The following is a 26995-nucleotide window of genomic DNA, read 5'->3' as shown; positions in this document are numbered from 1 at the left end:
GAGAGAGAGGGGGGGGGGGGGGGGAGAGGCGTCAAACAGTCTTTTTAAACCCCGAGCCACACGACCCTGCCGGAGACGAGCGTCCGTGGTGTCTTCTACGTTGGCCACCAGACGTTAGTGGCTGCCAAGGATCTTTGGCTGCTACTCACAAAGCAAGACTTCTAGGGTTGGCCAAATTCTTCCTTTTCCTCTAATACATCAGACCATACGCGACCACAACGATAAAAACCGCTGAAATACCTTGAAGACAGAGAGAGACGTTGTTGAAAGAACAGCAGAAGCAGCTAAAAGAGAACCAAGAAACGGAATGAAAGGAGCTGGACATCAACGCAAAACATAGGACTACTTGGATCACTCACCCGCCTCCTGGTGACTCAAAAGCCCAGACAGACAGAGACAACACTACTCCATCAGGACACAAATGAACGTTACTGGGCCCGAGCTTCGCTACTGCGTCCCTCTCGACCAAAACACACCCACAACCCCAACCCACCCACACCCACCGACCCACACACACGCACACACACTTCGAGAGATTTAAGGTAACGTCTGCATAGAAGAGGGTAGTGTGGGGGTGGGTGGGGGTGATATAACAGGTATATAAGATATAATATATGAAAACTTTCTTTGACTTTGTGCATCGCTTTGTGTAGCGGTACAAAGGGCATCAGACATGGGACGGGGCAGACTAATGATGTTTTTCATGTTGTCATATAAATGACCATTGTTGGGGGTGGGAGCTGGAGAGGGGGTGCTGCCATCACAGCCAAGGCTGGACGGTGTGTGACGCTGTGCTGGCGGTGCCGTCACTGCCAAGGCTGGACGGTGTGTGACGCTGTGCTGGCGGTGCCGTCACTGCCAAGGCTGGACGGTGTGTGACGCTGTGCTGGCGGTGCCGTCACTGCCACGGCTGTACAGTGACCTTCGTCAACATATCTAAGCCGGAAATGTATTAATTTGTTGTTGTTGTTGTTGTTCTTGTTGTTGTTGTTGTTGTTGTTGTTGTTGTTGTTGTTGTTGTTGTTGTAGGTGGTTAGTTCTAAACAAGCTGGTATTTTGCGTGTGTCTTTGTTCAGAGTTCTTTTACCCGAGTCTGTGTGATGTGTTCCCTGTGTCGTGAGGCTCCGGGTGTGTCGTAAAGTTCGGGATGCGTCGTAATGCTCGGGGGTGTGACATAAGGCTCAGGACGGGTCGTAAGGCCTGGGGGTGGATTTCGTCGTAACGTTCGGGATGTGTCGTAAGATAAGTAGCACGTAACGCTCAAGTTGAAGACTCGCCGTCATCCAAAGCAGAAGAAGAAGAAGAAGAAGAAGAAGAAGAACGACAACATAGAGGATGAGGGATGGATCCCACCCTGTGACCTTGGTCATGGCGGACCAATACATGGAAACGCCTTGAAGAAGAAGACCTCTACCAGAACCATGGCTTGGGGGGCGTACCTCCTTACGTTCTCGCTAAGTGGACGATGATGTGTCGGTCGAACGCTCCCAGCTGGGCTACCCTGAATGGCGAAGGGAAATCAGATGCGTGGACTATGATGTGTAAGTCAAAAGCACCCAGCTGGACAGACCTGAATGGCGAAGGGATATCAGACGTGTGAACGATGATGTGTTAGTTGAACGCACCCAGCTGGACAGACCTGAATGGCGAAGGGATATCAAACGTGTGGACGATGATGTGTTGGTCGAACGCCCCCAGCTGAGCTACCCAGCTGGATGGTGAAGGACGGTGTGGACGGTGTTAGCGAGAGGATACAGTCTGCCATCGAGGCAGAGGCGACACGGGTAAAACATCCGTTCGTCCCCCACCGACGCCGTAATGATATGGAGGACGGACCTGAGGTTGGGTTCGAAGCTCTCCGCTTATGGGAACCTTACCAAGAGAGGGAGGGAGGGAGGCACTTTGGTCGTCTGTCAGCCAGCGGTGGTAGGGCGTAATCACAGACGTTATCATACTTTTATCTGAAAGCCTTGAGGGAATCACAGCCACGAACACTTCCAGAAAGAAGACAGAAAAAAAGATGAATGATGTTGATGAAGCGCTCCTTAAAGCTGGGCTGCCCCCTGAGGGTCGGAGTCATCCAGCTGTGCAACACAAAGCCAGGATGATAAGGTGGAGTAACGGGCGGGAACATGATAATGTTGTGAATAATCTAGCAAGAAACGAGGTTGTGAGTTGTTCTTCTAGACGCACAAGAGAGGCAAGTCTTAGACGATCTCCTGGAAAATGGACAACGGGAATAGTGCTGCATCGCCTGGAAGAAAGAAAATTTGGGGATCTTACAAGACGTAAATGGAATGGTTAGGTCGACACCGGTAACAGAACATACATCGTATATGGGATTCCCTGCAGTGGGTGCCAGCGAGCTTGTTTCGGTGAAACAGTGTGTCGGTTCGAAAGAAAACTGGCAGAACATATGGGCGACTAAATGAAGCACAGAACATCGAATGCTGTCGGCCCACATGTGGATCAGAAGGAACATCAATATCCATACTGGAAGAGGCCATGTTTGTTGCATCATTGTCGACGGAAGAGCGCTAGGAAAGCTCTAGAAGCAGCGCACATACGAGGGAAATGCTCCGTAAATGCAAAGTCAGGATCTGTCAGCTGGGCAAAGATTTCAGGTCATACAGCAGTACGTTGGGTGGCGCCGCCGAACCAGTCTACCTAACTGAACACCGAGAACGAAACGAGTAAGAGGCCAGCCTGATGAACAGTGTGTGTATGTGTGTGTGTGTGTGTGTGTGTGTATATATATATATATATATATATATATATATATATATATATATATATATATATATATATATATATATATATATATATATATACACACACATATATAATTGCCCAATCGGACCTGTTGTATGAGCAGGTGGTACGTTTAGCTATTAATCATTCAAATTTCTGGTTCTTCTCCATCCTCCCGTAATAATCAATTTACTGGTGAAGAGATTTCTCCCCACTTTAAAAAAAAAAATGAATTTCAATCTTGGAAAAGTGCGTAAAATAACCAGTTTTAATCTTCAGCGTCTGTTCCCTAATATTCCTTTAAAGGTAACTATAAATATTTGTATTATGGTTTTAGGGATTTGGAGTTACTGAAGGGTCTTGATCGTAGACGAATAACGAATCTGTTAAGATGGCAGTGAACGACATTCTGTTGTTGTTTTTTGATAACGAAATATCTTCAGCAAATTGCCAGTATGGCTATTTGATCTCCAGTTGGCCTGACTCAAGTCAGTGTATCCCTCAGTCATCACTGAGTCCAGTGACTTAACGATCACCCCAAGAGTATTCAATCCTTTAAGTCATAAACGTAGAGGATACATTTCTTGTGTTTAACTCACCAGATCAAATCCCACGGTTTTGAGATTATCTGAATTCTAAAAACATATGAGAGTTTGAAGTTCACATCTGACATACAAATTAATCCTGTTCTTCCATTTTTAGACAGCAATTAAGTGGATGGATAATTCGTTCAAAAAGTCAGTGAACAGATGGCCTATGTTCACTGGCATATGAATATATATATACGAAAGTTCACTCATTTATTTCTATAAAACTTAAACGTAATTTTATTCGCACTTTGACTATCAAGTCTTTTGACATTTATTCTGATTATTTCTTCATGAATATGCAGTTTTTAAGAAGCCTTTTATATAATTCCACATGCACATATATTGGAAAAGGTATTATCTGTATGTTTAATTAAACCAAACCTTCAATTCACAGCTGTTACAGGAGCAGTGTTTCATTTCCCCCACTGTATATACTGGCCGCCACACTTTCAGTAACCTTCAGAAATTTCTTGATGAATTGTATCCACAAGTTTCAGTCAAGAGTAATGGCTGTCGGCCATCATACATCATAAACACTAAGAGAAACTTGACATGTCGCACATCTGCTGAGCATTTCGGTCGCATTGTTCTCGTTACCAAAACCGTCTTTAACGGCTGTTAGAAATCACTCGTTGGGGGTAGGGGGGTGGACGATCACCCATGGTAGCGTCCGGGGGGGGGGGGACGATCACCCATGGTAGCGTCCGGGGGGGGGGAGACGATCGCCCATGGTAGCGTCCATGTCTTCATTCGTGATCAGTAGTGAGTGGGAGCAGGACTTCCTTGATCCATGGAAGCGTTATATAAGTACAGAGATAAGCCTTCCTGTGCCTCACATGGAAGGGCTCTACCAAGCTTTAAGCTTCCAGTCTTACGTCTGGTGTGTCTGTGAGACTTTTTTTTTTTTAATTATTTCTTATTATTTTATCTAGATGTTAAGATAACTATATTTTGTACTTTTGATTTACGATTACTATTTTTTTTTCAATATTCTTGATCGTTTGCATATCTTGCGTGTAAGTTCATTCATATGTTGTTATAGTTATACTTCTAGTTATTATTTCGGTGGGTTTTAATTGCTTTGGCCTTTAAATTTTTCTGCACTGGCGTTGTCTGAGATTCTGTTCATTTCTAAGTTTTGATAATGAAACGAATGTTTCGACACGTAAACCAACAAACAAAACGTTCCAAATTACACTGGTGTTTCCAATATATATATATATATATATATATATATATATATATATATATATATATATATATATATATATATATATATATGACAGCTAGAGACTGAGTGTGAACGAATGTGGCCTTTGTTGTCTTTTCCTAGTGCTACCTCGCGCGCGCGCGCGGGGGGAGGGGGCTGCCATTTCATGTGTGGCGGGGTGGCAACGTGAATGGATGAAGGCAGCAAGTATGAATATGTACATGTATATATATCATATGTTTGTTTATGTATATATATGTATACGTTGAAATGTATAGGTATGTACATGTGTGTGTGGGGGGGGGGGGCGTTTATGTATATACATGTGTATGTAGGTGGGTTGGGCCATTCTTACGTCTGTTTCCTTGCGCTACCTCGCAAACGCGGGAGACAGCGATAAAGCAAAATATATATATATATATATATATATATATATATATATATATATATATATATATATATATATATATATATATATACATAATCACAGCCTGTACGAGACAAGTGAAGCAGACACCCAGTCACACAAGCGAACTACACATGGACTGTAAACATCCACCTAGCTGATTCTAGCGACCAGCAACATCACTGTTGACATTATCCAACTGGTGTGTTAGAGTCTGGCTCACAGCTGAGGTTGGGTGGGTTAGAGTCTGGCTCACACTATAGCCTAGGCCCACATCCCCTACTGAGCACTTACAGCCTCTCACTCGATGTTGCCCCGGAGGTCAGCAGTGTTGATCCAGGAATATTGGTATAAAGCCATGATTTACCGCCGCACCAGACCCGTTACTAAACACTCACCATCTAACCCCAGCTGAGAGAACCTGGGTGAAGCATTCGTACCTTGACCTCTGACCTCTGGCTGTAATTGCATGACTGATCGCCGTAATCTGGTTGTCACTAGTAGGTCAGAGCAGCGCGCGTGTTCGCTACATCGCCGCTGGCGAGAGCACGTGCGTGGTCTGCTTTAAGTTGTACCCTTGCTCGGGGTCTGCTGCACAGGCCCCACGTGAAGTGAAGGTGACCCTGGTAGGCTGTGTCATTCCATGACTCTGGTGGCTGGATGGCTCCGCAGAGAGAGAGAGAGAGAGAGAGAGAGAGAGAGAGAGAGAGAGAGAGAGAGAGAGAGAGAGTAGAAGGACGCAGGGTTAGGAGGTTGCATGAGCGATGGAGACAGAGGTCGGATGACGGGTCCCTGTGCATCTCCCTGTATGCAGGAATAGGTAGTCATGCAAACCCCCCGCCCCCTAAACCTTTCCCTTTCCCCTCCTCTCTCACGCTCTTTCAGAGGCTGTCAGTTGTCACTCCTTTGGCCCAGGTTGCTGACTTTTCTTTCCGACTCTCCCACACGTTGGCTGCTGGCTTTCACAACACACGACTCGTTCTTCGTAATCCTCTATATATTTTCCTACAGTGAGCGCTACGCGCTAGATCTGCCTTTTAAGCAAAATCTCGACGTAAGAACTCGGAAATATGTGCTCTTCAGTGTTGTGTTGCAGAGAGAGAGGGTCCCTGAACAGACGTTTGCTATTATGATAATGAAGTAACAGATGGTTTTGATTATAATCACCATCCCTGAAAGCTGACTTTACCAGTATGATAATGGTAAGGAGACGCCTGCATCACTTTATACATCATATCATCCGTGTCTGTGACTCCTTTTCCCTACACTCTCCCTACAACCCACGACACTGGCTATCTTCAGCACTATCCAGAGCACTATCCTCAGCACTGACGCTTAACAACTAGGATGCGGATGTGATGAACCCGACCTCCTCAGTCAGTACCCACGACACAGCTGATGTCACCTGTTGTTGTTCCTCCTCCTTCTGGTGCTGGACTTCCGAGGTTGTAGATTGTGAGGCCATCCGTTTAAGACCCCTCCTCCCTCGTCCCTGTCGAGGGTGAGTGTCGACCCAAGGGCCACTCATGATGAATGAGGCAGGAGAGCAACAAACGCCGTTTGTCCTGACTCATCGTGTTATTCACCAGGATGCACTCGATGCGTCCTGAACAACACGTTACAGGCCCGCCACACACACACACACACACACACACACACACACACACACACACACACACTGGGGTATAGAGTTACATGGTTCAATTATTTATTTGTTTAGTGCTGGGATATCTGAAGCCTGACTGTCCCCATCGGAGCGTAAAGATTTTTAGTAGGGAATGCTAGTCTCTGGTATGGAATGTGAGCATGGGAAACAGAGGGTGAGCATGTGACAGAAAATATGAGTTAGTTGGGGCAGATTGTATGTAGGGGAGCATACGTCTGATGAGGAATAAGTATGCTTATCGGAGCATACCCCTACGTGGTGGGATATACTCATAATGTGGTGGGGGAAAAAATGGTATATGCTGCCGCTTATGTGCATCGTAGCTGGACATGAGGAGTGCGTCGTGAGCATTTGTAGCACAGGAGCATTGAGGAGCATGTGTGGCAAGCTTTAATCCCCCTCACCCCAGGTACACTCCAGTGGTTTGTTACGAGTTTCTGATATCTTCCAGCACCACAGACAACCTGGAAAGTAACTCCAGTGGTTTGTTTCTGTTTGCATTTTCTCCAGTATTATCCACGTATCACCACCATCATCCACACCTCAGTCGTCCAGTCATCCACCAGCCTCACACCGGCACACGGTCATCCGCCACGCGTGCCACCACCATCATCCGCCAGCCAACACAGAACACCCATCATCACCCCCTCCACACCCAAATCCCACCCGACCACCTTCCACCCTCATCTAGTACTACACTTATCCCCCTCTCTCCAACCCTCACCCCAAAGACCCTATGGCAGCAGGACGCGTGAGGGGAGAGAGGGGGAAGACAGAGGGGAAGGGGTGAGGGGCGACCAAGGGGTTTATTTTTGGACATCCTGTCTATACTTACGCGTAGGGGAGGACCTGTTTTCTAATCTTCCTTCTTATAGACCAAGCCACAACTGTTTGGCACCTGTCCTCGTCTGAACCCATGTATATCTAGAAATTGAATTAGAAGATTCTTCCCCATGTGCGTGCGTATGTGTGTGTGTGTGTGTGTGTGTGTGTGTGTGTGTGTGTGTGTGTGTGTGTGTGTGGAAGGTCATTCATCCTCATTCACAAAATGCACTGGCCTCCGTTAACTCCTGTGTGGCCAACAGCATCAGAAACTCCTGCCTCCGTTAACTCCTGTGTGGCCAACAACATCAGAAGCTCCTGCCCCCGTTAACTCCTGTGTGGCCAACAACATCAGAAGCTCCTGCCTCCGTTAACTCTTGTGTGGCCAACAACATCAGAAGCTCCTGCCTCCGTTAACTCTTGTGTGGCCAACAACATCAGAAGCTCCTGCCCCCGTTAACTCTTGTGTGGCCAACAACATCAGAAGCTCCTGCCTCCGTTAACTCTTGTGTGGCCAACAACATCAGAAGCTCCTGCCTCCGTTAACTCCTGTGTGGCCAACAACATCAGAAGCTCCTGCCTCCGTTAACTCTTGTGTAGCCAACAGCATCAGAAGCTCCTGCCCCCGTTAACTCCTGTGGGGACAACAGCAGGGGAAACCCCTGCCTTCCTCCCCCCCACACCTTACCTTCTTGTGTACCGTGACGCATCATGACGGTGGGGGCGACCTTTGGCTGGCGACTCGACCCGCGGCGGGAGGGACAGCTGGACCGGGCAGCCTCGTACCCAGGCTTGACGTGCCAGCATTACGGGGTCATCCACCGTCTGGGGACAGCCACTAGTGACATGGGCACCGCGGGTGCCACCACCACAAGGGCACCACCACTAGGGTTCTGTAGCTCGCTCATGGGGATATGGCAGCCATAGGGACAATATAGGACAAATGGGCCGACCCACACCTCCCTCGGGGTCTCCACGTCATGGTGTGGAGAGGTCTTCTAGCGCTCCTCTCGAGAGAACGTTGGCGAAAAAGACCTCGGTGTATCCACAGATGTGCTGGAGAAGTTTGGGACATTTGACGTAAAGCAGGATTACTGAAGACGTGTCCCCCTGTGTGTGTGTGTGTGTGTGTGTGTGTGTGTGTGTGTGTGTGTGTGTGTGTGTGTGTGTGTGTGTGTGGGTGGGTGGGTGGGACGTGAGGAAGATGGCGGGAGCCGTGCATGAGCAAGGTAGACGCCAGATCAACATAAGACTCAGGCTGCCACTGTCCATGTGTCTCATGATCCGAGAATGATCTGTAGATGTAGGTCAGGAAGAAGGTGGTGTTCCGGGCAGAACATGCAACTGACTGATCCATCACGCAGGAGCGGTCTTAGAGAGAGCAACATCTGTTGGTGTGGTTCCTCGGCGTGTCACTGCGACTGACCGTGTAGAGTTCTGTACAAGACTGATGAACAACATCCTTCGTGCACTCACTGATTCGCGGCGGCTGCTTGCGACGACGTCTGGTAGTCCTGCTGACCCTCCTTGTAAGACTTGACCAAATCATACGTGATGTCTCCGGCGTTTACAGTGTTACTGTGAGGAAGTCTGTCCACCAGCAGCTCGCCTGAGAGGTCCCTCATGTGTGGAAGCAGAGGCTGAGCCGCATCACGCTGCCCAGAAGAATCCTGACGGTCGTTAAGGTTTGATTTGTGAGGCCTACGCACACTAGGTGTACCTAGCCGGCCAGTAGCCACGTACGAGAGGGAGGCAGCCACGTACCCTCGGCAGGTAACTGCCAGGGACCTACACACTCATGGAAAAAACCTGCGAGAAATTCTGTTCAAGAGCATCAAGAATCTCACCGTTTGATTGCGACGGGATCACATTACGAAAGTGTGAGGGTTAGTCCCCTGACCTCGTCTGCCAACAAGGTTGCTCTAAGGTGTCGCCACAGTAAGGCAGCCCTTGTGTCCCTGTGGATATATTGGGGTCGCTCGTGGGAACACAATTAGTGAAGGGGGTCATCCAGACAAGTAGTAGAGTGAGGTGTGGATCAATAGTGGTATGAGAAAGCTTGGATGCACTTGTCATGAAGGAAGGGTTGCTAGAGTACCATCATCTTCTCTGATTGTGTAATTTGTGTGTTGATGGGAAGGGGCCCTCAGTCCAAGCTTTGAGACAGGGTTCTCAGTCCATCTCTGAAACAGGGTCCCTCATCCGAGCTCAGAAACAGGGCCCCTCAACCCATCTCTGAAATAGGGCCCTCATCCGATCTCCATGGTCAACTCACATGTTATTCATATACTCATAACACTATGTGACCAGCCTTGCATACCACATTCTGTATCGTATGTGCCTTTATCCATGTACTGGATACATAGGTGCACAACCCATATTCGTCACGACTCGTGTATCGCCTTATTGTCCGAGTCTATATGAGTCCTGATTCCACCAATAATAACCCACATTTGTCTACGTCTTGATCACAAGTCCATCTCGTGAGAGTGGCCCTCAGCCCTCACCCATAACTTACCCCATACATTCAAGTTTACCGAGTGCCTGTATTACCTGACCCGCGCTGTAACATATGGGGCGGTGGATGGAGTAATTACCCTAATGACTCAGGTGTAATATTACTACAGTGGATAAGATGTCGATTTCCGATAGCTAAGGAAGACGGGGAGACAATGGATACTTCCCCGCGAGCTTCCTCTGGTCTTACACTGAGAGGAATATGCAGAAGGCTCGTCGTGTTGCCCTGACTGCTAGTACAATGGTGGGCCATGACGTCGGGGAGCCCGTCTGATGACGCACGGGCGTCTGTTATTCCCACCCCCGCTCTTCCCCAGCTAGTCTAGGGCGGCGATCCCTCCGCGGCCAGCTGGTCTGGGGCGGTGCTCCACCCCCGTCACCCAGGTGGTCTGAGTCGGTGCTCTCCCCCAACTCAACTGGTCATGTGACCCAGCCAGGTCACATGAAGTCAGGTCGGCTGCAAAAAATTGGTTGTCATCTGTCCAGGTCAGGAACTTTGTGTTTGCCTGCTGTAAACATCAAGTGAAGCGGTGTGGAGGGTTCAGTATCCCAGTGTGTAACGAAGGACTATGTGTGGAGCAGTGTAGAGGGCTGTGTGTAGCAGTGAAGAGGGGCCGTGTGTGGTGGCGTAGAGGGCTAGGTGCTTCCAGTTCCTTAGCTTTGCATTCTTCGTCATGAGGTGCTGCTGCAGGAGACGCGGCCGGTGTTATTGGCGTTCCCGACAACGCGAGAGATCCTCACGCCACCTGCCACTCATCCTCACTTAACACACTCTGCTTTCCTTCCCGTTGCCTCGGGCGTGTCACGTTCACGTCGCTCTGCTCGCAACAAGCAGGTATTGATTGCAAGCTTGAAATAGTCCCTTCTGTTTCTCGCGAAGATGTCCCTCCCTCCCTCCCTCCCCTCTCTCTCTCTCTCTCTCTCTCTCTCTCTCTCTCTCTCTCTCTCTCTCTCTCTCTCTCTCCTAGAGAGGTCATTCAGGCAGGTCTCGTCCCCCGTGATAATCAGATAATTCGGGTGGCCGTGGCTCCCCGTCGTCTTCCTCCTCCCGAAATAAACGGGAGACTAAAGCGATGCTTCCCGTCCAGGTCTCACGGCTGTGGTGGTGCTGCTGGCTGAAGGAGGTGTCGGGTCGCCCTCGCCCACATCAAGAGACCTGATCGCTATTTAAGTTCTGAGGACCCACAGACACGCGGGCCGACGTGTCACACCAAAACAGAAACTGAGTCGTTGGAGAGGTCAGCTGTGTCGATGCCCTTAAGGCGCACCCAGGATGGCAGACGTGGGCTATAGTTAACACCGTTCGTCTTGGCCTGTGACGTAACCAATGGCCGAAAATCGGCCCAAATTCGTCTGCGTTCTGAGATCTCACACGGTCGATACTTCTTGAGGGGAATATTCCAACTTGCCATCACCTCACTGATGCCAGACCGGCGGGCGTTCATCGCCCAAGTAGTGGGTGTTATATAGTCGGGTGAGGATGTCTACCCGGTGTCCAGGGGAGAGTGAGGGGCGCCACCCCACTACAGGAGCACCTTCCAACAATCTTTCCCTCTGAGTAAACTTCGTCAGGTTGCTCTTTAAGCACCGTTTGGATGAGACACTAAATTTTTCCATTGGTTTTTGGATAGGAATATCATCGGCCTGGCACGAATGTAAGGTCCAGACGAGAACTTAACTCTGTATAGACGAAGCAGATAGTTTTGTTATGACCTGAAAAAAGTGTCGTATTTTAGTCGCTGGTGAATTACACGGATCACCTGGAGACTCGCCTCCGATATATCGCGGGAGAACAACATCCGTGATTAAAGGTAAACCCAGCTGGTACCTACGCGAGGGAGGCAACACGCACACTCTGGCAGGAACACACACTCGAGACAGATCCAAGACCCGGTATGGAACACACTTGGTTCAAAACATGGAGAGAGGCTCCAGCCATCTGTTGATGCACACAGTGTGGAATATCTGGTGTAGGTTCAGTTTCCTTCCTGATCGAACCAAAACACACACACACACACACACACACACCTGTGCCCACCAACTTTTTTTCTCTCTCATTCTCAAGCTGTTCCTTCCTCTGTCCAGCCACCTCCTTCCCCCTCCTAATATCCCAATCAATAATAAATGGGGAATAAGTGGCCTGGGACACGACGCTTCCGGCCAGGCACCCGGACGCTCCCAGCAACCCCAGGCCCTCTTGGCCAGACTGACCAGCGGCGTAGGGCTACTACCTTGGCTGTGAACCATCCCCACAGGGGAACCTGGGTGCTACACTGCTGAGGAAGCCGTGGTGAACCGGAGTCAACGACCCGCTATATACAGAGGGAGGTAGGCTGGGTCTCCTACCCGTGTGGAGGCCTCGGCCTTTCGGTCATCTCTCCTGCTGGGGACCGCACATCACATCGAAGTCGAAGGGCGCAATCTCCATTATGCGCAGGGTATAGCCACCACCCCATGTATTACATATGCATTTCCCTGTATGCATGCAATACCCTCATGTATTAGATATACATTTTCCTGTATGCATGCAATACCCTCATGTATTCAATATACATTTCCCTGTCTGCATGCAATCCCCTCATGTATTCAATATACATTTCCCTGCACGCATGCAATGCCCTCATGTATTCAATATACATTACCCTGTATGCATGCAATCCCCTCATGTATTAAATATCAATGTGACTGATATAAACAGAGGCACAGAACGAAGCGAGTTTACACCTGTCAAATAAACCTTCACCAAATATTGAAACAGAACTTTGTGACGAAATGCAGTTACGTGAGGCTTCCTTTCCCCCCTAATCCCTCCCTCCCCCACCCATGCAAGTACGTGTGAGGTGTTCATGATTTAGGGGGTGAGTCATCTGGGGTGAGGGAGGCATGGGTAGTCGCGTGCCTCAGGGGGGGTGTGACCTGTTGCCGGGATGAGGAGCCAGCCTGGCGAGGTTGTCTAACAGACCCACTGTTGTCCGGGGAGCTCGAGGGGGGGTTGGTTTAGCAGGTGTGCAAGCGACGACACCTGTCCTCGTGACTAGTGGATGGCAGGTGTAGCAACATCTGTACCCATGACTAGAGAGAGAGAGAGAGAGAGAGAGAGAGAGAGAGAGAGAGAGAGAGAGAGAGAGAGAGAGAGAGAGAGAGAGAGAGCAGGAGATTCAGGGTGAGGGGGACGACTGGTATGGTAGTACACCAACCTCTCCCTCCCTCTCCGGCCTAGCAGACCGCCCCGGCCAGGCACTCATGGTGATGTACTGGCCCCTGGCGAAGTGCCCCATCGCTACCACTCCCTCCTCTCTTATTTTCTCTTTTAATATAGATATGCTGGTGTGTGTGTGTGTGTGTGTGTGTGTGTGTGTGTGTGTGTGTGCCTACCTATTTTAGCCTAGGGGTGGGGGAGGTTCTTGTACTCGCAGAGCCTCGTCCCTCAGCCTTTCCTTAATATCGACCAAGTCTGATTTCCTGTGTTCACCACACTCGCGCCTTGGCCTAGTCTGTCCCCAGTCGTCCGGTGCTCTGACAATATTGATATAATTTTCTCCTTTTCTTTTCTGACTCTTGAGGCCTACCGCCGCTGATTGGCTGTGTCCAGTCTCAGGGAACTGTTCCAAGTTGACGTCGTCCAATCCATGGGGACTTGTAAAGCCGCTCTCCCTCCTGTCTTTCAGCGTAGGCAAAGCCATAATTGTCAACACCTCACCCTGCAGCTTGCCTTCTTTATTTCACATACACTATGGACCACATCCTGTAGACCCTCTTCAACAGATCTATTGGCATCGTGTAATGCGATAACCAAACCTGTGAGTAAACTGTTTGGTTTTGATGTGTCAGTATTTTTGAGCACCTCAGACGTGAAGGTAATTTCATTATATACTAATGCAAGATCTATAAACACTAATTTTCACAGTTGTAATTTTTTGATGACAGGATGCTGTGTACAATCTCATTTCCACAGATTCCCGTAATTCTATGAATATTTTCTTCCTAAGAATATTCTGAAATAATATTTGGGGATGATAAATAATAATCTTTCTGTTTAGTCATTACACAAATGAGAAATTCAGTGGTCCCAGAACAGAGACCTGGAGAACACACGAGTGTTTACTGTCTGAACAAGCAGCATTGACGTGTTTTCTGATCTCGTGTCTCAGGCTCATTTTCGATCCTTGATTTATCCATTTGTATTTTTTCCGGCCTTCCCAGGCGGGAGTTTAGGGTCAAACGCCTTTCTATTGGTCCAAATATAGACAGTCTCCTCCTTGTGTCGATTATACCATTCCCTGCACAACTTCCTACATGATCTTCATATTAGGAATACCAATGCCGTGTATTAGTAAACAGACACTCCATCACATCCTCCCAGTGTCGGTAGACCAGAGGTTATAGAGAACCATCACTTCAGATCTTTTATTCCTCGAGCCCTATGTGTATTCAAGCTGGTGGAATGTGTTGCTGCTCTCATCCATTACTGATGAGGTACCAATGATTCAAGATGTTGAGGGGTTACCATTTGGTATTTTAGCGCATAGCAGCAGCAGCAGCGACTGTGGCGGTTGCTAATGAAGAGAGGCCCTCTTGCAACCAATTGCTAATTTGTTTACATTTAGGTTATTCGATATCGTATGAGTTTCAGGTCCCTGTTATCCTTTTAGATGAGGGACAGTGTTCCTCCTGTTTGATATTGCTATATGAATGAGGTATTCGTGTGCGAGATTAAGGCAGCATTAATACACTAGCTAGTACTGGCTGGCTACCCGTAGCACATCGCACTCCCTTGTTATTTTCGGATGTCTCCCACGACGGACTGCCCAGTCGCCTCTACTTGCTATTTATACCGTCTTTCCTACGTTCCGTCTCACCCCAAGATCATGATTTCTGCTGAGAGTATAATTAATAGAAAAAAAATCACTGATTATCGTTTCATCGTTTCTACTCTCGCGCAGCTGGGAAGAAAAAACGACCATAATTAAGGAGGATTTTTTTTAAAGACTTTGTTCGTCAACGAATAGAAGGCAGGTCATTAAGCCTTTCCATAATAGAAGGCGGGTCTTTAAGACTTTCCATAATAGAAAGCGGGTCATTTTAAGACTTTCTAGCCCGGGAAATATTGCCACTCACTCAATATCCCATGAAGACAATACCAGCGCTCTGTCTCGGCAAACTTATTACGATGTTTGAAGGAGCGGGCCGAACCAAGAGAGACTGTCAACTGTTGTAAATCTATCTATATTCTCGTGACGCAACTGATTATTAAGCGAGACCAAGTAGACAGCACATACCTCCAGTCCCAGCCTCGCATGCTGTGTGCATCTTGAGGATAACCACGAGCTACAGGGATGAGATGTGATGAACTTTGACCCGTGCTCGTAAGAGGCAGAGGCCACCAACACAACGTAACCCAAGCGTCGTCTTGTCGTGCTTCAAGGGTCGTAGCGTCGTTGTTGAGAGTAGTAGCGTCGTTCTTGAGGGTCGTAGCGTCGTTCTTGAGGGTCGTAGCGTCGTGCTTGAGGGTCGTAGCGTCGTGCCGAAGGTTAGGGGATAACGAATGCACTCCTGTGATTAGAACTAGACCAACTCTTCAGCTGAACTGACCATAACAAGTGAAGACATGCAGGACGAAGTGTTTATGATAAAACAATGTTACATCAAGGTCATGATCTTGTGACATAATTTAATATTAAGGTCATTATCATGTGACATGATGTAACATCAGTCATTGATCTGTGATATAATGTAACATCAGAGTCATGACTCTGTGACACGATGTAACATCAGAGTCATGATTCTGTGACATAATGTAATATCAAGGTCATGATCCTGTGACATAATGTAACATCGGGTCATGATGATCTTACGACTAAATGTTACATCAAGGTCATAATCCTATGACATAATGTAACAAGGTTTATGATCCTGTGACATAATGTAACAAGGTTCATGATCCTGTGACAATGTAACAAGGTTCATGATCCTGTGACGTAATGTAACATCAGGGTCCTGATTCTGTGACCACGGTGAGGCAAAGACGAGAACGGCGTTACACAGACGAGGAACCACAAGGGCAGGAATGCCAGTGATGTCTTCTGATCTGTCAAAGACGCAGGCGTGTATGCTTCAGCAGCAGCTGTTGCGAGGTTGGTAGATTGTAAATCTAATTGGTATTTGCTCCTTAGGGCTCTCGCCTCGGCAGCCAGAAGCCTGGTAATGTTTAACCATTTTGCATATTGCGACAGTGTTGTCTCCTTTCAGCCGTAGTTATAGTAACGAATATCTCTCGTCCCCTTAAGTTTAATGTAGGAGTTTAAACTCCTGCATTTCTCGTAAAGTGCCCTTGGTGCGCATCTGGTCATGAATCATGTCGATTTAACTCCAAAACGCAGCTGTGTACTGCGGAAGGGAAAGAGAATGTTGTCTTAACCCGCCACACAGATGTACTGCACTGTGGGAGCGGCTCATGTAGATAGAAACTGGGGAAGGTTGGAGGAAGAACAGCTCCCAGGGGGACTCTGCTGTAATTTTAAATGGGGCTTTTATGGATGGGTATAAGGTTGGCTATATATATATATATATATATATATATATATATATATATATATATATATATATATATATATACTGAAAATAATCAGGACTGAACATGCGAATAATACATTTTCCAATTAACAAGAACACATTGAGATCAAGACCTGTTCATCTCGACTTATTTTGTAAATTATAGTTTTCACCGTAAGATTCGCCTCCCCGAGCGAGGCTTAAGTAAGTGTTGTTTAGCTCCTTCAGGAGAGAATGTCTGGAGACCCAAAAATATACTCACGAGATATGAGCTTGTACCCTTAGGCCTTGGGGTGAGGGGGGTGGTGTCTCTGGCTGGCTGTGCTACCATGTACCCATTGACCGAGAGTTGCCATATACTCTCTACTACAATTAACTACTCGACGGCGACATTTGCCAAAAATCTTATAAAATAAAAGCCAGTGGTATTTATTCTGTTAACGAAATCTAAGTACAAAAACAGTATCGGAAAAAGTCTTCATTCTTTCGTCCAAGAGAATCAGAGTTTAGTGTTCGTTCGGCAAGGTCAGTTCATATACGTCTTTGTGTAAGCTCCATTTACACTTTCACGATGTAACAGTTTTATATGACAGCTTAGCATCCCATTACGTAATATCATTAAGATAATATCGGAAGACAGGGGAGAGAAATTGACAACACTTAGAGCTGAAATACACGTGACGTTACTCCAGTAGTGGCTGTTCCCCCGGGCGTACACACCCCTCGTGTTTTTCTCATCTGGTCTCGGCAACAGCATCAAATATACCACCCGGGTGATGCTCCACCAGCCATTTAATCACTCCTTATTTTTCTATAATTCAGGCTTGATGATGATCAGATCGCTGATTAACAATACCCGGATATGTGTATTTACGTATCAGTTTATTTTTTTATATACCACTTTGCGTAAATTGATGGGATTAGTGTGTAAAATTGTAAACGTATTTAAGAGAAATTCTCGTGTGGCAACTGATGGTGTTACACGTAACCTTGGAATTATATCCGTCGTATTTTCCGACTGGGATGGTAACCAGCATTTCCCGCCAGATCTTATTTAGAGAATTAGTTGCCATATTTACCACCCTATTATTCATGCGGTAATATCAAGAGTGTTATGCAATTACGAAAAAGGGGCGCTTATGCAGAGAGAAATTTAAGATCAACACATATACAGTAGTCTGGTTTTTTGACAAACAACAACACTGTGGCTGTTATAATATAGCTTGCCCCTGTCATGGTGGCGACAGTTTTGTTTTAGAATACTACGCAAATCTCACAACGAGACTTAAGATGTCTCACACAAGCGACAAATGGCTCCCTCCACCTGACGTACAGCTTGTTTAAGCGGATGGTAAGATTTGGGGGGATGAAAAGTGATATATTTTTAGCGCAGTTTACTGTAATGGTTTGACTAATTATGGTTTATAGTGTGTGATTTACCCACGTAGTAGTGACGTATTTGTGCATACAGGGTGAACGTAAGTATTTACGAAAATGTTCTTGTAATGTTTTAATGGTCGATTCATTTACCACTTATCCTAGCGTCCTCCGTTTACTACCCAGTGGTCAAGGCTTATCCTAGCGTCCTATCTTAGCATCCTCTGTTTACTACCCAGTGGCCAAGGCTTATTCTCCCATACTCCCTGAATCGCCCTCACTCACCACACACACTGGCGAGGACCGAACCACCACTGAACCTCTATTTATCTTACGTCGTATCATAATTGTCGAACTCAGGAAGGGGACCCACAACGTGTTTATCACGTCCCTCCTTATCTTGTCTGGCTTTTTCTTTGTACGAAGTGTTTTCTGTTAAGAGATGATTGGGTTTATCTTCCGTGTGTGTTTTTGTTAGGCTTTGTACGTTGTACAGCGCGTAGAACAACTGCGTATCATTTGAGGAGATAGAGTGAGTGATGTTCTCTCTCTCTCTCTCTCTCTCTCTCTCTCTCTCTCTCTCTCTCTCTCTCTCTCTCTCTCTCTCTCTCTCTCTCTCTCTCTCTTTGTGCCCTCGTAGCTTGGCTATCGTACAACTTAATGTAGCGATTTAGTTGCGCACTGTTGGACTCTCTACAGTGACTCATGCGCATCTTTAGGTTAGACGACTAAACCAGTGTTGCAACACAGAGATAAACTACAGACATAGCCATGACCTACGAAACCTAACACAAGCATAGAACACACTCACGATAGGGGGGAGGGGGGAAACTTTTCCAACTGAGCCAGCAACACTCTTGCATTACTTATAAGGTTTCCAAGTGCGTACAGTGAATCTTTACAGGTGTTGTCAGTGAGAATGACACCTGCTGTGAATATTTTGGCACTTCGTCAGCGTCCAAAAATGGATTCTACTGGGAGTGTTTGCTTGAATCCACGCACTTGTAAAGGACTTCGGATTTTGGAGAGTTGAACGTAATTTGGTTATGAGTCGTAGCGAAGGTCTGGCTTGTGGTACGGTGGTGTGGTCTGTGGAAAGATGGTGTTGTCTGTGGTACGGTGGTGTGGCCTGTGGTACGGTGGTGTGGTCTGTGGTACGGTGGTGTGGCCTGTGGTATGGCGATGTGGCCTGTGGTAAGATGGTGTGGTCTGTGGTACGGTAATGTGGTCTGTGGTACAGCGATGTGGTCTGTGGTACGGTGGTGTGGTCTGTGGTACGGCGGTGTGGTCTGTGGTACGATAGTGTGGTCTGTGGTACGGCAGATTCTCCTAATATTAACTACTCGTATCGACTGACGGGGCATCTGTTGCTCACCGTTGTGCCTACAGATGCGTCATCCATCTCTTAACTCCTGTTGATCACACGTACTAGACTCTGCACTGTTAGGTATCTGACTCACGTACCTACACATACTGCTGCTCTCTACTACAGAGAATACTTATTTACTTACTTACGAGCACTTACTTAAGATTGGTGGACTTGAAAGCCAGTAACCCACGGGTGGGAGAGGCAGAAAAGAAAGGAAAGCTACCTGGGCCCAGAGGAGTGAAACGTGAGAGTCACTGAAGTGCTGGCTCACTGCGATACCCTCCCGTTACCCAGGCGGGTAGTACCGGTAATGTATATATATATATATATACCTCCCTGGTCGGTGGCTGCCTGACCTCCACCACCTACCAGAGAGAGATAGATAGATAGATAGATAGATAGATAGATAGATAGATAGATAGAGAGAGAGAGAGAGAGAGAGAGAGAGAGAGAGAGAGAGAGAGAGAGAGAGAGAGAGAGAGAGGTCACGGTGTTCTACCAGGGTAATGCCTCTACACTAAAGAGAATAGGTGCTGTGTCCCACACACATACACACACACACACACACACACACACACACACACACACACATACACACACACCTCACCCAGCACACATCCCTCACCTAGCAGATGTCGTCTATATCACGCCATATATGCACGACTGTACTCCTCCTAGGAGTATCATAGCAAGGCTGGGCCAACATACCCAAGGGTCGTACCGTCCACGTACTCAAGGGTCGTACCGTCCACGTACTCAAGGGTCGTACCGTCCACGTACTCAAGGGTCGTACCGTCCACGTACTCAAGGGTCGTACCGTCCACGTACGTAAGGGTCGTACCGTCCTCGTACTCAAAGGGTCGCACCGTCCACATCAGTGAAAGGCTGGGGGTAACAAGATGCAAATACTATTTCTGTGTTGACATTATCGTCAGACTGTTAAAATTATCAAGAATAATTGTTTGCCGGCCCACGGAAGGGGGAGGGGGAAGGGGGGAAGGGGGGAGGGAATCTTTGGGGCACCTCTGGGGCTCCACGCAAACTCGACACGGTAGGTAGGTGGGGGTGTGTTGTTCACCCCTCCCCTCCCCCTCCCACCTGGCTCCACACGCACCCATGGATGTGGGAAGGGGTATGGGGGAGGGATGGGAGTCTCGGGTTCTACAGGTAATCGTTAAATGCGTATCCAAGGGAGGGTGGAAGGGTGTGGGGTGACGACGAGGGGCAACCCCCCCCCCCCTTAAGTTATAGAGACTTAGTAATGATGATAATGCATATATTTTTACAATCATTCTAAGCCTTTTAGTCCCTCGAGAGGTAAGATAAACGTATATGTATGTCTGATGATGTGTTTCAGCGAGTTACACCCTGTCTATTGAAACAGCCTCGCCTATGTCACTTTATTTATGTAAAAATGAAAAAAAAATTCATAATAAAGAAATCATCATCCGAAAAAAAAGAAAATGGAAAAATAAACATTCATTTGTTTCATCGAACTAATTTCCCTTGATTATAGCTATCAGCTGGATTATGTTACGAAACACCAAAATTAATGTCTTTTTTAAAACTGAACGCCTGTCTCAAAATGTATATAAAAAAGTTTTTATGAGAATGTGACCAATAGTAGGGAATGAATTTAGCACCCATCAAACACACACACAAAACACTAAGTTCTCTTAAGACACAATGTGTTCTTATATATGACTCCTTTTACTTGATATTTTCATAGTTATGCTTGTAATTCGTTGCCAACCAGTCTAATCTTGTATTACATGAAAGTGGTGTGTGTGGTGGGGGAGGGCCGTGTTCCACACACAGGGTGTGTGTGGCTGTTGTGTTTCACTACTATGGGGAGAGAGAACGAGCCCTGGGTTCCACACTGTCCACATTATGGAAGCGACAATGGAGTATATTTGAGAATGGTGCAGGAGGCGAGTTTAATTACGGCCAAAAGTGCGGAGCGATTAGGACGGTTGGGAAGAAAAGAAACAAAGTGAGAAAGAGTGTTAGTAAAGAGGGAGACAATGAGAGGGAAATTAAGAGTGAGGGAAGTGGGGCAGCAAGAGGGAGGAAGGCTGAAGAGGGAGGGAGACTGATGTAAGTCATAGAGACACCGTCTCTTCCCAATGTTTACATTCGAACAGCTGGGCCTTACCCCATCAGCTGATGGTGAGAAAGCAGCCATTCACTCCCTATGAATTCTGATGATCCTCACACTATTTATGGCGATGTAGATAATCCTGTTTCATGAAATTACCGAGATATTGGATCATCACTTTTTCGCCAAACCTGTTGATGAAACAATGTTTTTTTATGGTGTTAAGTCCCAGTAATCCACGTATTTTGTATTCTTTTTGTTAGTCTTCGCTTTTGTTTGGTCTATTGTGAATGTCACATTTGCGGAGCTCGTAACACCTCTGATTTTTGAGCGCGTCGGTTTAACATCCTTTTCACGCTGAGTGCGAAGGAAATTCCTGCGTTGCGTTTTGAATTCCAAATGACAAGTTTCCATTTGAATTTAATATCAAATTACTTCGCTCGTGCGTGTCAGAGTTCATTTGGCTTGCTACCCACGGGCTGGACGGGCCAAAATAAAAATATACATATTTCTGCCTAATTCCACACAATTTATGGCCACTTGACCGCCAGCCAATCACAGCTTAGGCAAACTTATGCCTACCTAACCCTCTACCAATCATTATCTCAGTAAGCTATGAATGCCGGAACGTCTACCTTTCAATTGGCCAGGGGCTACCCTTCCCTCCTGAGCTCCTACCAATCACAGGCCGACATACTTAATGCACCTTGAGATAAACAAAGCTAAAAAGCTAACTTGTCATAAACCCGCGACTGAGATGGCTGCAGAATACACGAGAATGATGCAGCGAGAAACGGTAAACAACATTAATGCAAAGCAAACAATTACCTCAGCATCCACGGAGACAAAAAAATTGCCAGAAGGTTAAACGCGCAGTAATGAAAACGTATAAACGGGCCAGACGCTCAGAATTTGCATGATGGTGACATGCACGCATGCACAGGCGGCCAGCGGGACAGGCTGTCGCTCTAAGGGCGCCAAAAGGAACTTTTATTTTGCATTCGTACGTGATCTGCCTTCGTCGGTCGGTAACCAACGCCCGTTTTCTATTGCAAGGAAGCACCATGCGTTTTTTGTTTTTTGTTTTCTTTTCGTCCGGTCCACAGTATTGTTTCCAACGTTGGACGGGTGACTGACTTATTCATCTCAAACTCGTTTGGGTTTTAACTAAACTTTACCATACCTTATTCAACGAAACGAATAACGGGTACGCAGCCTTGTAAACCGAATGACAGACGCATTCTAAACCACAACGCAACTTGATAAACCAAATCAGACTGCCTTTCAAACCACAACGCAACTTGATAAACGAAATCAGACGGATTTTAAACCACAACGCAACTTGATAAACCAAATCAGACGCCTTTTAAACCACAACGCAACTTGATAAACCAAATCAGAAACATAATAAACCAAAGTGCTGCTTGGTAAACCAGATCAGACAATAAACCATAATGCTGTCTGGTAAAGCAGCTCAGATGCATTATAAATCACAACACAACTTTATAAACCTAAAACCAGTCATCATAAACCGCAGCGGAAATACATAAACCGAAGCAATGACACACACACACACACACACACACACACACACACACACACACACACACACACTATAAACTCCAACACAGCACTATAAACCCGAGGAGAAAAACGCTCTTAAAACCACAACAGAGGCACGGGCTAGTAAAACAAAAAAACAACAGAGAAGCGGGGTTTGTAAACCACATGAAACAGAGTTCGCCAAACAGGAATCCCTTTACGGCTTCGGGGGTGAACCTTGGCTTCGACCAAACACCAGACCTGAGGATCGAACACCATAACATCAGTAGAACTGTGTCAGGGAGACTGATTGTATCTATAGATTGGTAACGTCTGGACTACATGTATCATGTGTACGTAGACGGGTTAAGAACTACATGTATCAAGTGTACGTAGACGGGTTAAGAACTACATGTATCATGTGTACGTAGACGGGTTAAGAACTATATGTATCATGTGTACGTAGATGGGTTAGGAACTACATGTATCATGTGTACGTAGACGGGTTAGGAACTACATGTATCATGTGTGCGTAGAGAATGAATGGAATAAAATCTTAAGTGATGATATTATGAGTGTAGACTATGAAATTTACGAAGTTGGATGGGACAGGCAGTTCAAAATGTGGGACCCAGCGAGTGTAGAACACCCTCCCCCTACACTACATACATATACCCCCTACACATGTTATACATGTACCCCCTACACATGTTATGATGTCCAACAGACTGTTTAATCATCCACAACAAATTTACGATACAAACACAACAAACACACCGTAAAAGAAGTCAGACATACGCACTTACCAAGGCAGTGACAACAAAGCCACAGTCCCCTGTGGTCAGCCAGTGTCCATAATAACATTATGAGCGAGTGAGGCGCCCCTAGAGTGGTGGCCGCCTGGCCACGCCAATACGGCTTCGCCTACAGCAGTAGCGGAGCGCACGCCTCATCTTTCTTATTGGATCTACTGAAGCCATATGGGGGGGAGCCACGGACGTCGGACGGAACTGGGTGGGGGGTAGAGAGAGGGAGTTAACTTCAGGTCACGGGAGGTTGAGGGAGGGAGGGAGGGAGGGATGTGAGTGTGTGTGTGGAGGGAGGGGAGCTCGAGGAGTGAGGGTGTTGGCCTCGGTGTCAGCAGTGACGACTAGGAGGAAGTATCGCCTCGCGGTGTGACGGGATTAAAAATAGACATGTTAAGGTGACGTGCAGGTGAGGGAGGGACAGCCCTGTACCGCCTCAACCCTCTGACGGAGGCACAGCAGCAGAAGCAGCACTACTGTGCCTGTGGTATCTTAACTACTGGTAGTTGAAGCTAACGAGTCCTGATGCTGCTAACAAGCAATTATCCACTTCCTCTTGCACGTACACACGAACTTTATTCTAGATGAAATTGGCCTCCTGAAGGAAAGGAAACATCAGCTCGTGTGTGTGTGTGTGTGTGTGTGTGTGTGTGTGTGTGTGTGTGTTATCATTTTCCTTTTGTTTTTTCCTTCGAACCAAGAAACGAAACTGATGATCTCTTCTTGCCCTCACCCGCTAGACGTACCAAGATACCCCTGACGCCCTGTGTGTATCAACCTTAACTTCCGTATAGTGGAGGGAGCAGCCACCCATCCAGGGTGCAGTCAAGTGTTCCCCAACCTGGGGACCATTTCCGACCGAGCCAATGGCTGGTATCGAGTCTAGATCACAGGACGAACTGTTTCTTGGTCTGTTTGGAGGATCGAACCCTCGTCCCCAAGAGTGTTGGATAGAGTCACACACACGCGTTTCCCCGTGCTTAGGTCCTCCAGGCGATGGCTTGGCTGGGTACCTGACTGATGTTATCTTTACATGGGCGTCAGATTTATTCTAGACGAGAACTCGTGTTGTTCAACCACTTCAGTGTTGACTAGAATGATTTCCTGAGATGAAATATGATCCATAGACGCTATACCACTCGTGACTGACGTCACCTTCGTTCATAATTTCTCACCTGACGTTGCTGGCTTGGCACGTCATGATCGCCTGCCATCCACCATGTATCACTCTAGAATTCCACGTTTATCAAAGATTAACGTAAGAGAGTTTTACCTTTGGATGATTTCATTCATAGCAACTTTCGTAATAGTAAAAAAAGAAAGAGATACACCTTCCCCCGCCCCATACGCCAGGGACAGGCTGGTGTGCCAAGAGCTGAGCTTAAATGATTAGCGAGATAATCAGTCAGGTCACAGGTCGCCGACAGCAAGAGCCTCTCTCGCGCGTCCTTGTCATCGTCATGATCAACAAACAACTCCATCCCCAGTTCTCTCCCGTGTGTGTGTGTGTGTGTGTGTGTGGGTGTGTGTGTGGGTGTGGGTCAGGTGTGTACATACGGCTTCGGTAAATACCTCCTTCATTATCCAGTCCCCATCATTGGTATCATCTTGGATGTAGGTAAACTATGAAGGCTCACGTGCATGGTGCCAGGCAACGCCTTGATACTGTGGTTGACTTACGTACGTAATAAACCAGTTAACAGGAATGAGCAACCGAGAACAGGTTTCTATTACGTAGATTGTTGTATAAGATGGCACTGTGCAGCTGAATGACATATACTTGTCTGTGTAGTTATATATACGTGTGTGTGTGTGTGTGTGTGTGTGTGTGTGTGTGTGTTGGTAGTAATTTTATAAGTGTTTGTGAAGCATTCAGTTTGATTTTCACGTCCTCCTCAGCATTAAAGACAGACAGACACTGGCAGACACAGCCTGTAGGTAGGAGGCACGAGCCAACCTCCCGCTGGGTATTGGGAAGAGACTGTGAGGGTTGTGACGCAGTGAACCAGCACAGTCGTGTCGCTCGTCCCTCCCATGACCCATGGCCCTGTTTTCTCCCTTCTGTTTCCCCTACTCGTGGGTTGGTGGTAGCCATTCCACAAACACACAGTCTCCATTTCAGACACTTGCTAACACGTAACTCAACCACTCCTTCCTCTCTGCTCTTGATTCTCGTGTCTTTACACGATTAAAAAAGACTCTGGCAGTACACCAACACAGTCATTCCTCAGCGATGAATCTGAACGTGGCCACCGGTCGAGGAAGGCCGGACGGTTCCCAAGGTCCTCCTTCCCCTTTGAACGTCATCAAGCGACTAGGACGCACCTCCTCTCTCAAGACGCTGTCGCTAGACCTGTGTGTGTGTCTCTCTCTCCCCTGCTCATTCGTGGTGTCAGATCCAATCTCCACACTGTAAACTACCTTCTCTCTGTTCCTTCCCTTGATCTGCTCCCTGACGAAACCCACTTTTCCCAGACTGGTTCTCCTCTACTTCTGCCAGATCTCCTCCACCTGTGATCCTGGTCATCCTGTCGGCTCAAAAGGCGATGTTTTGTGCTTAATGGAGGACCAGAATCACGTAGTGTTTACCTGCTGGGTCTGGAGTCTCCCGCCTTTGAAGGCTCTCGGCTCATACGTTCTCTGTCCATCATAACTTCTCTTTTCTCTTCGTACGTTCCATTATGAAGCTGGAGTCTCTCTCTCCCATCATATCACATTGTTAACCATATTCTTTCAACCTTTATGAGTTGGATGGACAAACGCTATGGAGATCTACCCTTTTTTTTTTTTCTTACATCCTTTATCGCGCGCACACACACACACACACACACACACACACACACACACACACACACACACACACACACAGGTGAATTTTACAACACCTTTTGCAGCGACAGTTCAAGCCAGGTCCATAAAGAGAACCGGGTGTTCTGACCACCGTAGTTCTCCCTTAGTGGGTCAAGACGACATAAGAAAGGGGTCACCGACATCTGAGAGAGGTCATGAAGAGGTCAAGATAACCTAATTAAGATTTACGTAAATTCTATTTTCAAGAAACGAAATATACCGAACGCGGGAAACAGCCACAAAGTATAAAAACCAATAAATGTATATTGAACATAAACACTTGTGTCATAAAGCTGCTATTTTATCTTCTGAGGAATATCTAAATACGTTCTGTTTTATGGCTGTAACTGTACATCTTTAAGTTGATTCTTGTATCTGAAATTGAACAGTGATGCTCATTTTCAAAGTGTGATGTCACTGAATGTTCACACTGACACGT

At 46.9% G+C, this 26995-nt stretch overlaps 1 protein-coding gene across 2 annotated transcripts in view; it reads left to right on the top strand.

Moving 5' to 3' along the window:
- Window positions 1-26995, top strand: part of LOC139759947 (uncharacterized) — a 193363-nt gene that overhangs the window by 137675 nt on the left and 28693 nt on the right. The gene's annotated exons all lie outside the window — the stretch shown is intronic.

This window comes from Panulirus ornatus, chromosome 34 (assembly GCF_036320965.1).
Source record: "Panulirus ornatus isolate Po-2019 chromosome 34, ASM3632096v1, whole genome shotgun sequence".
In the NCBI taxonomy this organism is placed as follows: Eukaryota; Metazoa; Arthropoda; class Malacostraca; order Decapoda; family Palinuridae; genus Panulirus; species Panulirus ornatus.
Note: the sequence above shows the minus strand (reverse complement) of the source record. Positions and strands in the feature narration are given on the sequence as shown.